The sequence below is a fragment of the Sorex fumeus genome, unplaced genomic scaffold (genome assembly GCF_029834395.1).
Source record: "Sorex fumeus unplaced genomic scaffold, SorFum_2.1 ptg000044l, whole genome shotgun sequence".
Classification (NCBI taxonomy): Eukaryota; Metazoa; Chordata; class Mammalia; order Eulipotyphla; family Soricidae; genus Sorex; species Sorex fumeus.
In genome coordinates, this window is record NW_026606101.1 from 5119865 (window position 1) to 5132867 (window position 13003).

Below are 13003 nucleotides of genomic sequence, written 5' to 3' on the forward strand. Positions count from 1 at the left end.
TGTGATCAGGTGATCCCTTAGAGGTTCAGCTCCCCACCCTCACTCCCACCCTGCTTCCCTTTCATTTGAGTCTAGCTATAGCTTTGTTGGTCTTGTTTATTCTTTTAAAAAATGTCTTGGCTACATTAATTTTTTGGTATTGTGTTTCTAGGTTTATATTGTTGATTTCTGATCTGATTTTTATTTTTATTCCCTCTTTCTACTTTGGGCTCCCTTTGTTGTTCTAGTTTCTGAGATGAGCTGTGACTGAGACTTCCAATACTATGATTACTATTACTATTTTTGATAAATGACTGTATTGATATGAGCTTTGTTCTTAGTACCACGTTTTGCTGTATTCCTTATGTTCTGGTATCCTGTGTCTTCATTTTCATTTCTAACTAGAAATCTTTTTTTTTTTTAATTTTTTCCCCCTCACCCGAAGTTGGTCAGTAGTGAAGTGAAATGTTCTGCTCCCAAGAGTTTTGAGTTTTCTCCAGTTTTCTGTATTTATTTCTACCTTCAAAGAATTGTGATCTAAGAAAATACTTGATATGATTTCTATCTTCTTGATTTTATGAAGATTTGATTTTGTGTCAGCATCTAATCTGTCTTGGAGAGTGACCCATGTGTACCAGAGAAGAATGTTTACTCAAGTGTTGGGGAATGAATTCCATAATAGAATTGGGCATCTCTGTTATGCCCGATATTCGATATTTCCTTATTTCCTTCTCTCTCTCTCTCTCTCTCTCTCTCTCTCTCTCCCTCCCTTTCTCCCTCTCCCCCCGCCCTTCTTCTTCTGTCTTCCTTCACCAACCCCTTCCTCTTGTTTTTGGGCCCTGCTTGGCAGTGCTTAGGACTTACTCTCCATGTTTTCTCTTTAAGGCCACTGTTTTCTTGCTGTTGTTGTTGTTGGTTTCTTGGGTTTTTTTTTTTTTTTTGGTCTGGTTGAGGTATGTATGCAATAGTGAGAGGTGATATTCAAATCTACTATTACTTGTATTGTTGACTCCATTTTTCTTTATGTCTGTTAGGAGGCAGTTCATGGGTGTGACTGCCGTGAGCATGGTGGCGATTGGGTTCTGGAGGTGTTCAGCTGCTGGGGTTCGGTTGGGGTGGGTGAGCCCTCCACCCAGGGTACCCTGGTTATGAGACTCAGCCTGGTGTAGGGTCTGGAGACTTCTCTGCAGCTTGCTGATCTCTTTTGAAATTTACTTATGAATCTCTGTTTTACATATTTAGATGCTCTTTGGATGCATATCTGTTTTTGGTTTTGGAGGGGGCTCTCCCAAGTAGTGCTCGGGAAGCTCAGGATACCCAGCAGCAGTTCTCCCAACCAGACCTCACACGGGGGCACGAGGTTGCAATGCTGCTAGAGCCCTGCAGTGACTGGTGCTGCTCAGGTGCCTCCAGGGCTGCACCCTGTAATGCTCAGGGACTATGGAATTAAAGCTGGTTGGCATGTGAGCTGGTCAGGCATGCCCTCTGACCACTGTACCACACCCCCCCCCCCCCATTCCCATCCCCATGTGCATATATGTTACTGAGTGTATAGATTCCCTCCCTTGATCATTATATAAAGTCCATTTCTTTTAGTACTTTTTGTCTTTTGGGGGGTGGGGGGTTGGTTGCACCCAGTGGTGCTCAGGACTTAATCCTGGCTCTGTGCTCAGGACAGGATATGGGACCATATGGGGTGCTGAGAGCTGGGAATGGAACCTGGGTCCGCTGCATGCAAGGCCAAGTGCTTTACCTGCTGTACTGTCTTCTGGCCAACAGAAGGGTCTCCCCCCAACCCCCCATTTTTTGTTTGTTTGTTTTTGGGCCACACTCAGTGGTGCTCACAACTTATTCCTGGCTTTGTGCTCAGGGATCACTCCTGGTGGATCTCCGGGCACCATGTGGAGTACTGAGTATCAAACCCAAGTTGGCTGTGTGCTAGCAAACGCCTTACCCTCTGAACTGTTGTTCAGGTCTTCCCCCCCCCCCCCCCCGACTTTTTAAGGTGATTGCCTATAAGATTATTTTCCAGCCTTTTGCTTTAGCTTGTTTTTGTCATGAATATTAAGGTATGTCTCTTACAAGCAGCAGTAGAAGGTTAGATTCAAATGCCTAATTCGCCTTTTGATTGGTGAGTTTCAGCCACTGATATGGTGAAATTATTGAAATAAAGGAAATGGTTTTACCATCTTTTTATGTGGATGTTGGGTGTTTCAGCAGCTAGTCGTTGTTCTATCGACCTTCCTTTATTTACTTGCCTTGTACTGTGATACCTGCCTTTAATGAATTGGTTAGGTTCCATTTTCCTCTTTTTTGTTTGTGCTTTCGAAGTATGTTTGCCCGGAGAAAGCCATGTGGTTTACCTCTAGAGTTCCAGATTTATACTCACCTTTTAAGATCAAAGCAATGAGCCTTAGATCTTTATGCTGGGCCCAGATAGTTCTCTTCTTCCTTTCTAGCATTTTGTGTAAGTATTGTCCTTTTCCAGGTAGGGCTTCTGTGCCATTAGAGACCTTTTAGTACATTTTCAAGTGCTGGTTTGGTACTCCTAAGTGTTAATGTAAACCTTTGTGCAAAACTCCTTTGAATGTGAATGGAAATCTAGCTGGGTAGAGTATTTTTGTTTGGGTGCTTATTTCATTCCTATCTGACCTGTAGGATTTTGTTTGATCTGTGGCCAGTCTCATGGGGGCTGGGGGGTTTCTAAGTAATTTATTTTTCTTTACTCTTGATGTAAAAAAATTTTTTTAAGATTCTATCTCTATTTGTCTTTTGGCCTTTTAATTGCAGTGTGTCTTGATATTCTTTTGAGTTTATTTTGTTTGGAACTCTGTGAGCTTCTTCTATCTAGGTAAATGGCTTGATCCCCAGGTTGGGGAAATTCTTAGTTATAATTTCTAGTTTATAGTTATAATTTTATAGTTATAAATTTATAGTTATAATTTCTCCCCTGAAATGCCATTCCTGGGGCTGGAGCGATAGTAGAGTGGGTAGGGCATTTGCGGACTCAGGTTCGATTTCCAGCATTCCATGTGGTCCCCTTGTGCATCGCTGGGTGTGACTCAAAAAACAAAATAAAATAAAATAAAATGCCATTCCCATCTCCTTGCCTTCTGTGACCAATTCAGTGTGACCAATGCCATTCCCATCTCCTTGCCTTCTGTGACCAACAATTCAGATATTGTTTCTCCCATAGGTCCCTGATGTTTTCTTCATTTAAAAAAATTTTGAAAAATTGAAAAAAATTACCCCCCCTCCTTTTTTTTCTTTCAAATGTTTCCCTGCCTCTTGCCCTCACTGAATAGTTCCTCTTCTTGGCGTCATTCTGCTGCTTAGTTCCTTCATTGTGGGGTCGTTTTTTTTTGGGTTTTTTTTGAACGACACCCACCAGTGTCATATTGGTGCCCTGTGCTCAGGGATTGCTATTTGCAGTGCTCTGGACCATGTGGTGCTGGAGATGGAACTTGTTCCTCATGCAGACAGAGCACGTGCTGCGGCTCTAAGCTGTCTCCCCATCCCTCTTGCCCCCCAGTTGTATTTTTCAGTTCTCCTGTTTCAGATCAGTCAATTCTTCTTGAAGTTCTCTTACACATTTTCTTTCCTTGGGGCTAGCTCTATTGTTCTCCTCAATTCAGTAAGCATCCTTATCATTGTTTTGGATTTTGTTGTTTCCTAATCCAGTGTGCCCTTTTATTTTTTTAAAAAATTATTTTATTTATTTTTACTGAATCACCATGATTTTTATTTTGAATTCCTCACCAGGCAGGTGAGAGAGTTCTTGTGTGCCTGTGTCCTTCCCAGACTTCTGTCTGCATTATTGCAGGTGAATTTCTCTGCTGCTTCACCGTGTCTGGTATGATGCTGATGGTGGTGCTCAGAGGAACACTGACCCAGGTCATTTTTGTCTTTTTTCCTCACTTTTTAATAGATATGCATTAGCCAGCGATTTGACTTTTGATTTCAGATGGATATTTACAAGTGTTGCTATTATTTTAACCATAAAAAAGTATTTTTTAGTTCATCTTTGGCTTTGCAGATTGAGAAGGATACAGAATGAAGAAGGATCACAAGAGAGCAGAAATTATAGGGTATTAAATAATGCTAGTAAATATTAGGATATATATATGTGTGTGTGTATATATATATACATATATATATATATGTGCTAGAGAAGGAAAAAAGTGTGGGATGATTGCTTTATTGAGATGTCTAGGTAAGTCCGAGTGGATTAAAGCTTTTCGATCAGCGTTTCTCAGCCATTTTCCAAATCTAGTTTCCCTCCTGTGCTCCACCCATCCTGGTGCTTTACCCCCTAGTCCCGTGATGTCGATCTTCCCACGTTTCTCTTGTGGTCCTGTTGGCATATCCTGGGTGCCTCGTGGTATTTCTGTTTCCCTGGTTAGAAGTGCTGTTCTAGATAATCTTTGAGAAAGAGGCAACTGTTCATGCAGCTGGGCCAGGTTCTACCACGTGGCTCTCCCTGTTGGTGGGCGTGGAAGATAGAGCTAGCAAAAGGCACGGTGCTCTGTTTCTTGAACCCAGGCCCCACACAAGCAAGGCAAGTGCTGAACCACTGAGTTACCCACCCCAGCACTGGACTCTTGAGCCCCAAAGACATGTTCTCTTCCACCGCCTATGTCCCTCTAGTGCCCTCTGCTGACCAAGCTTAACATCATGCTCTCTCTCATTTCTCTCCGCAGAGGAAATGCTGACCGAGTCCAGTGCATGGTCACAGAGCAGGCACTGAAGGGCGAACTCGGAGCCAGATATGGATATAAGTGCATACTATGTGATTCCACTTTTATAAGGTACAGAAACAAGCAAAACTATTTAGAAGCCAGTGGAGTGAGAGCAGTGATCAGAAAGACGCATGCAGGGGCTTTTCTAGTACTAATATTGCTCTGTCTTGGGATGTGGTTGTTGGTTTCGCAAGTGCTTTCAGTTTGGGAAAAGGTATACATTTTAAAAAATGCTATGTGACTGAACAAGTTAAAACTGTTGTAGCCTGATTCTAAAAGTCAATACTTAAAAAAAACAAGATCCAATCTAGAAAGGGGGAATGTAAAAATAATGCAGAGTATCTCAGCACCCCTCCCCTTTCCTTTTTGTTGTGGGACCATACCTAGTGGTGTCAGGGTTAACTCCTGGCTCTGTGCTCAGGGATCACTCCTAGCAGTGCTCAAGGGACCATTTGTGTTGGCCTGAGATTGGACTGGGGTTGGCAGGATGCAAAGCAAGAACCTTAATCCCTTTACTGACTCTTCATTTGTTGACTCACTCAACCTGAGCCCTCTTTCATTTCTTGAAACCTTTTTGAAGATTGTTTAACTTGTGTTAAAAAAATAGATTAATTTAGAGAAAAAAGAATTTTCAGACCATCTTTCTTTTTCATTTGGAATCAAAGTTAATACTTAGATCTTCTGTAGAGTAACTTCTACTTCCTTATCCTGCCACCACTCTTACCAAACCTTTTGAATTGAAGCCTGTGTGTATGTGTGTGTGTGTGTGTGTGTGCGATGGCCTTTCAGTATTTGTTCTTAGTCTCAGTAAAATATCATTGCTCTCTGTAAGCACTGTCTTTGCTTTAGCTTTGTCATGGTATACCCTTCTTCTTATAGCAGTTGATGAGTCACCAGAACCTGTATTTTCCTGGCTCAGGTTTTTGGAAGCCTGCAGTAGTAACTCCCATGTAAGAGTTATTAATAGGAACTATAGACATTTGTTTCAGAAATTGGTGGTGATAGGAGATTCTGTGTGACTTTTAATCAGCAGCAGGCAAAAGCAGCTCTGTGCAGTGGCTTTTCTTTCTTATTTCTCTTTTTTCTCTTTTTGGTTTTTGGGTTACAAATGGTGGTGCTCAGAGCTTATTCCAGGCTCTGTGTTCAGGGATCACTCTGGCGGGTTTGGGAGACCATATGGGATGTGGGGGGATTGAACCCACGTCGGCTGTGTGCAAGCAAATGCCCTACCTGCTGTACTGTCTCTCCAGTCTCTCGGTACTGTGGTTTGATCACGAGTAGATAACTCTTGAGGGCAGAATCAAAGGGCTCCACCAAACTGAGAATTGAGCCTGGATCTACGAGGAGGACACAGAATCTAGATAGGAGTTCAGTTCATAGAAAGCAAAGATTGCTAAGAGACTTGAGCATTACTCTGGATAAAATGTACAGCGAATCATAGATTGGAATGAGCTGTTTAAAGCTCATTCGTTGTTAAAAGTGACAGTATAGATTTAGAATTAACCCTTTTCTGCATACAGAGTTAGTAATTTCATCTGGAGACTCTCGCTCTGAATCATTGGTGGTCCTCAGTCATTGGCCAGGGCAGGACCATAAACCTCTAAGAGGAAGGGCTGAGAACCTAGTAATTCCCATGCCAGTGTTTTCTTATATTTTTTAGCCTTTAAATTATTTTGAGGGTAGACTCTACAGAAGTTCTCAAGCCTATTTTTCCTACTATCCCTCTTTGGGGGGCGGGGGCAGGATAGAATCAGTGCCTTCTGCAAATCTATTGTCCTCAAAAGAACAAAGTGCTCCCCTGTCCCCCAGTCACACCCAAGACTATCAGTACCCCTACCGGGGATGGGGGTGGGATGGGGCTGTTATTGCCCACTTTGGGAACACGGGGTAGAAAGCCCAAATAGTATAGTGGTGGAACTAGCTAGTGGGCCTTTCATTTATAAATTTATTCCATATAGTCACCTAATTAGTGCTTATTTTCTTACCATACCAGTGTAAGTGGGAGATGATAGGTGTGAAGTTAAATTTATGCTTAAAGATGGTTGTATTTTGATCCTGAAATTGATACTCTTTACCAGCTAAACCAACAGTCTCTTCTCTGTGGTTCTCTTGCCCATTGTGAGGTGAATTCTCAGATCAGTGATATAAATGAATAATAGATGCCAGTCTGAAAACTCTGAAAAGATCAGTGATATAAATTACTCTGGTATAAATCAGTCTGAAAAGTCCAGTGATCTGAATAAGTAACTACTGATTTAAATGAGTGATACATGCCAGTCTGAAAATTGCTTTCATTAATTTTTCTAGGAGTCAGTAGTTTTAACATATTGTTTGCTAGTAGAATATTAATGTGAAGTTGACCACATTTATTTATGCCAATTTGTTGGACAAATTAGGTGATCCACATATAATGTAGATTGTGTTACTCAGTTGTCTCACATTAGCCCGAGGTGGCCTCTGGGTGACGGGCGTGGGAGAATGGGGGGATCTCAGAGGCTGATGGTACCTGTTGGGGCACCAGTCTCCCCTTTACCCAAGCCTGACTGTTCTTGCTTTGGCAGGAGCTTCTAAAATTGATCTCTTGTCACGTCGTGCAGCAGCTTGATGTGATGTCTTCCTCCACAGACTGGCTCTGTGTATTTAGGACAGTACCCTCTTTTAAAACAGTTTTTATTTTTAAATATTTTGGGGTGAGTCAAACCTGCCAATGCTCAGGGCTTACTCCTGCTCCTCTGCACTCCAGGATTACTCCTGGGAGTGCCTTACCTACTGTACTGTTTCTCTGAACCCTGTTAAAAAAAATTTTTTTTTAATTGGTGGTGAGGGGGGTTCACGTCTAGCTGTATTCTGGGCTTACTCCTGGTTCTGCACCCAGGGATAACTCCTGGTGGGCTTTGGGGACCCTATGGGGTGTGCAAGGCAAGTACCCTGCCCGCTGTAGTATTTCTTTGGTCTACCTCCCACCCCAGCCCCTTTTAATGGGGACTTGAGGGTAAAAGAAGATTAAGAACCAAACAATTTTTTTTTTTTTTTTGCTTTTTGGGTTCCACCCAGCGATGCACAGGGGTTACTCCTGGCTCATGCACTCAGGAATTGCTCCAGGCAGTGCTCGGGGGACCATATGGGATGCTGGGAATCGGACCCGGGTTGGCTGTGTGCAAGGCAAACGCCCTACCCGCTGTGCTATTGCTCCAGCCCCGAAGCAAACAATTTTTTGAAAAACATTCCTTCTCGGGGCTGAACCGATAGCACAGCAGGTAAGGTGTTTGCCTGGTACGCGGCCGACCCAAGTTCAATTCCCAGCATATGGTCCCCTGAGCACCGCCAGGAGATTAATTCCTGAGTGCGGAGCCAGGAGTAACCCCTGTGCAGATGAGTGAGGAGTGCTGGAGACGGGGTAATGATGCTTCAGGATTTCTGCCCTCAGACCTGAATGGAAGAGACTTTGTGTCAGAAATAGAATCGGTTGTTTATAAACAGTAGGGGGAAGGGTTTTTTTTTTTTTTTTAACTTTCATTTTGCCTTACCAGAATTACAGAAGTAGGAGAAAAGACTGTCTCTTAGTGTAAGAACTCCACAGATTTAGTTGATGTTTTTAGGTTATGGATCTAACACGTGAGCAGGCTCTCCTCCTTCCTGTGGAAAGGAATGCTGATCCTAGATGATCACGAAAATGTGATTTTTCTCTCAATTCATGTTGAGGTAAAGACTGCTGATTATTGTCTTTTGAAATTCTTTCAGTGTGGTTACTTTGTTTACCATTGTCTTGGATAGCAATCTAAGTAAATTTAATTAGTTCCTCACTATCAGTTACTCTAAAACCGATTTTAATAATTCAGAATTGAATTGGAAGACTGTTGTGCATATAAAGAATTTAAACAGTTGATTAAAGTTTTGTTTCTTAAGATTTTATTTGTTTGTCTTATGAATTATTTTATTCCTTCAGATGCTATCTGAAGGGTCCATCCATCTATCTTGTCTATAATGTACTTAAAGAGTCCTTGTGGATGTTGGTTTTTTCAAGCTCTTGTAATTGGTTCCTAAATGACCCAGAGGTGGTTCAAAAATCAGCTCTCTGTTCCAGCTATTTTTTCCCCCCGACAGAGCTCCCCCTCACTTTTTATGTAGACTATTGTGATTCACTTACAGACATTTTTCTGACCTCTGCCTATTCTCTGAGTTCCCCAAACAGAAAATCTCCAAATCCTGACCTACACATTTGCTATTTACTTTTATCTACAAGGCCGCTTGATGTACTGTTAAGAAGTCTGAATCAGAACCCAGGAGGTGTCATTCTTATACTTCTGAGTAATTAATTGTGAACTTTTGGGCAATAATCTGACAACTTCACCCTTCCTGATCTGAGTTTACATTTTTTTCCTTCACTGTGCTTCAGTCTTCACTGCCTTCTGACAGTCCATTGAGATAGAACTCATCCATCTCTTCTCTCAAAAGATGCTTTTGGTGTCCATTCTACAAAGGAAAAAAACAGCACTTAGGAAGATTGAATAAATGGTAGCAATCCCATTATCCTTGTGTTCAGAAGCTAGGTGTTTTTTGCAGTCTCAAGTCTATAGGCATTATTGTTTCTCAGAATGCATTATTGTTTCTCAAAAGGCATTTTTAAAAATAGTTCAGTGACTTTTAATATGTTCATGAAGTTTTATAGCTTTCTAAAACATTTTTATTCTAGTAATACATTTAAAAAAAATTATTAGTGAAACACCATGAGGTACAGTTGTAGACTTACATATTTTTTTGCTTGGGTTTCAGTTATACAATGATCAAGTACCCATCCCTCCACCAGTGCCCATTCTCCACCACCACTGATCCCAGTATCCCGCCCACCCCCCATTCCCCCATCCCACCCTGCCTCTGTGGTAGGGCATTCCCTTTTGTTCTCTCTCTCCTTTTGGGTGCTGTGGTTTGCAAAAGAGGCATTGAGTGGCAATCCTGTTTGGTCTATAGTCTACTTTCAGCGTGCATCTCCCATCCTGGGAGGTTCCTCCCAACATCCTTTATTTGGTGCTCTCTTCTCTATCTGAGCTTCCTTTTCCCCTAGCATGTGCGGCTGGCCTCCAAGCCATGGAGTGAACCTCCTGGTACTTATCTCGGCTATTCTTGGGTGTTAGTCTCCTATTTTGTTACTTTATGTTGCCCAGATGAATGCAATCTTTGTATGTCTGCCCCTTTCTTTCTGACTCATTTCACTTAGCATGATACTTTCCATGTAGTACCACTTGTATGTAAGGTAATACATTTTTTTAATTTGATCTTTTTATTGATTGAGGAACTGTACTTTACAATATAGCTCATGATTGTTTCTCGTGTACTTGATTCTAACACCGCACCCATCACCAGTGTACTCACCTCCCTCATGGTCTCTAAAACTTCTCCCTTTCAACTCCTCCTCCTACACACACACACACACGTGTATGCGTGCACACACACACAGAGGTTTCCACAAAACACAAATGGCATTAAAGTATAATTATCAGTTCTCTCCCCCCACATATTCGGTTTGCACAAAACACAAAAGACTTTATTATTTATTTATTTATTTATTTATTTATATTAGTGAAACACCATGAGGTACAGTTATAGACTTACAAATTTTTTTGTGCTTGAGTTTCAGTTATACAATGATCAAGTACTCATCCCTCTACCAGCGCCCATCCTCTACCACCCCAGCATCCCTCCCACCCCCCATCTCCCCCATCCCACCTGCCTCTGTGGCAGGGCATTCCCTTTTGTTCTCTCTCTCTCCTTTTGAGTCCTGTGGTTTGCAAGAGAGGCACTGAGTGGCAATCATGTTTGGTCTATAATCTACTTTCAGCATGCTTCTCCCACCCTGGGAGGATCCTCCTAATACCCTTTATTTGGTGCTCTCTTCTCTAGCTGAGCTTCCTTTTCCCCTAGTACGTGTGACTGGCCTCCAAGTCAAGGAGCAAAATTCCTGGTACTAATCTCGGCCACTCCTGGGTGTTAGTCTCCCATTTTATTGCTTTATGTTCCCCAGATGAAACACAAAAGACTTTAAAGTGTGTGTGTGTGTATTTTTTTGGGAGGGTCACACCCAGAGATGCACAGGGGATACTCCTGGCTCTGCACTCAGGAATCATTTCTGGTGGCGCTTAGGATGCTGAGCATATGGGCATATGGGATGCTGGGGATCAAACCGGGGTCGGCCGCATGCAAGACAAATACCCTATCCACTGTACTATCTCTCCAGCCCCGTATTTAAATTTTTTAGAAAGTAGAAAAGTGTATTGTAAAGTAGAAGAGAAAAGGAACTCCCCAAGTGGGGAGGAACTTATTATAGGACTAAGTTTTAAAGTATAGTTATTAAATGGCCTTGTGTTACTGGCGAAGGTCCTTGAAACAGTATGGAGTATCATTTGTTAAGCCTTTTTCCCCCCCTCCCTACAGGCTTAACATTAAGTTTTGTTAGTGTTTATGTGTATGTACTGGGGGGAGGGGTGTCCTTGGGGAGGGCTCTGTGCTTGGAGCTTCGGCAGTGCTCAGGGGCCCATGTGGTATCGGCAATTTAACCCAGTATTGGCTGCATGCAAAGCTATCTCCCAGTTCCCACCTCCACCTCTTTTGGGGGGCTCGGGGCTGAGAATCAAACCTGGATCCTCATACATGCAAGGTGTGTACTCTACTACTGAACCACATCCCTGACCCTGTAGCTCGACTTTTGAAGACTTTGATTTTAGTGGGCTCGGCTGACAAGAAATTGGTTTCTTCATTTCTGTGTCTACAGATATGATCTTTGACTTTTAGGTCGGATAACAAAAAGTACAGTTAGGCTTTACTTGACAATGTGGTATTTGATAGCTCTGATAGTGTCTGGCCTCTTGCTTTTGGCTGTCTCTACGGAGAATAAATAGCTCTAATAGCGATTCTACCAACCAAGTTGATTTTTATCACCAGATTAGAAGTTAAAACGATTTTCTCTGACTGAAGAGATGAATTGGGATTTTGAATTGACATTTCTCTTGTATTATTCACATGTGTTTCATTCATTATTAAAATAAAGGTATTCGGCTGTTTGATCTCAGTGGTCCCATTCAGTTCTGATTTGTACATCTAACCTTGTTGGAATGTTTCTAATGCACAGAGACACAGCTACCTTAGTTTATATCTTTCTGCCATTTCATCTGTACACATCACATACAGCAATATAGCAGAAATAACATTAATGTGACGCTAGCTATAAAGAATAGAAATTAAATATAATTAAGTTAGTAAAAACATTGTTGCTGTTTTTGTTTATGTGTATATTGTTGTGAGGTAACATGTAAAATAGTCTTGATGAGCAAAGTTACTGGCCCCTCGGTACCACCAGAGTGGGCAGACTCTCTGGCTCTATCCTTATGTCAGCTCTGGTTACCTCTTTCTTCCTCCCAACCCCTTTTCCACTGTTACTTTGTTAATTTCAGTTTTGTGTTTGAAGGCCAAGGGTTTGTCTTTATTTGATGTTGTCTGTTCCCTTATTTGTTTTTCTTTGTACCACAGATGAGTGCAGTCCTCTGGTATTTAATCTTCTAACTGGTATTTCTTCTTCTCTGTAAGACTCATTTCACTTAACATGGTGCCCCTAGTTCTATTCAAATTGGAGCAAACTGCAATATTTTATCTTTTCTCAGAGTTGCATGGTATTGTACTGTGTCTGTCCATCATAGCTGCTTTGTTCCATCCTCTGTCCTCGGACATTCGGGTTGTTTCCGTATCTTGGCCGTTCTTAGCACAGCAGGTAGGTATACACATGTTCTTCTGAATTACTGTTTTTGTGTTCTTGGAGTAGATGTCAAGAAGTGGAATTGATTAAGACTAACGTAGTCTTAGTTTTCTTAGAATCAGAAAGGTATTTTTAGAATAAGAATTCTTACTCTATCGTCAGAATTATTAGTAGAATAAGTTTATTCTTACTCTGTTTCTGTTCTTAGTTTATTTGTTCATGTGGAGTTTTGGCCCATACCCAGCAGTGCTAAGGGACCACTGCTGGCAATGTGCCAGGGACCGTCCACAGTGCCACCCAGTCAGTCATTGCCTTTGTTGTTGACGGCACTATTCCGATGACCACGGCTCACATCACACTTGGCCGCACTCCTTTTCTTGTCACTCCAGCTCATGTTAGTTGTGGCGCTCTGCGCATGCCGGCTGTACTGTTTGTCAGGGCTCCCAGTGGTGCTTGCACTCAGCCTGGCCAGGAAGCTGGCACCTTTCTTGCTTGTTTTGGTGCAGACAGAAATCTCTTGAGACACTGGGGGTTGCAGACA

The 13003-nt window shown here is 42.1% G+C and overlaps 1 protein-coding gene across 4 annotated transcripts in view; it reads left to right on the top strand.

Moving 5' to 3' along the window:
• Nucleotides 1-13003, top strand: part of CHD6 (chromodomain helicase DNA binding protein 6) — a 196248-nt gene that overhangs the window by 39440 nt on the left and 143805 nt on the right. For all 4 annotated transcript variants that reach the window (XM_056122088.1, XM_056122086.1, XM_056122089.1 and 1 more), the window contains exon 2: nt 4680-4787. The gene's annotated coding sequence lies outside the window, so the exon portion shown is untranslated. The remainder of the gene's footprint in view (nt 1-4679; nt 4788-13003) is intronic.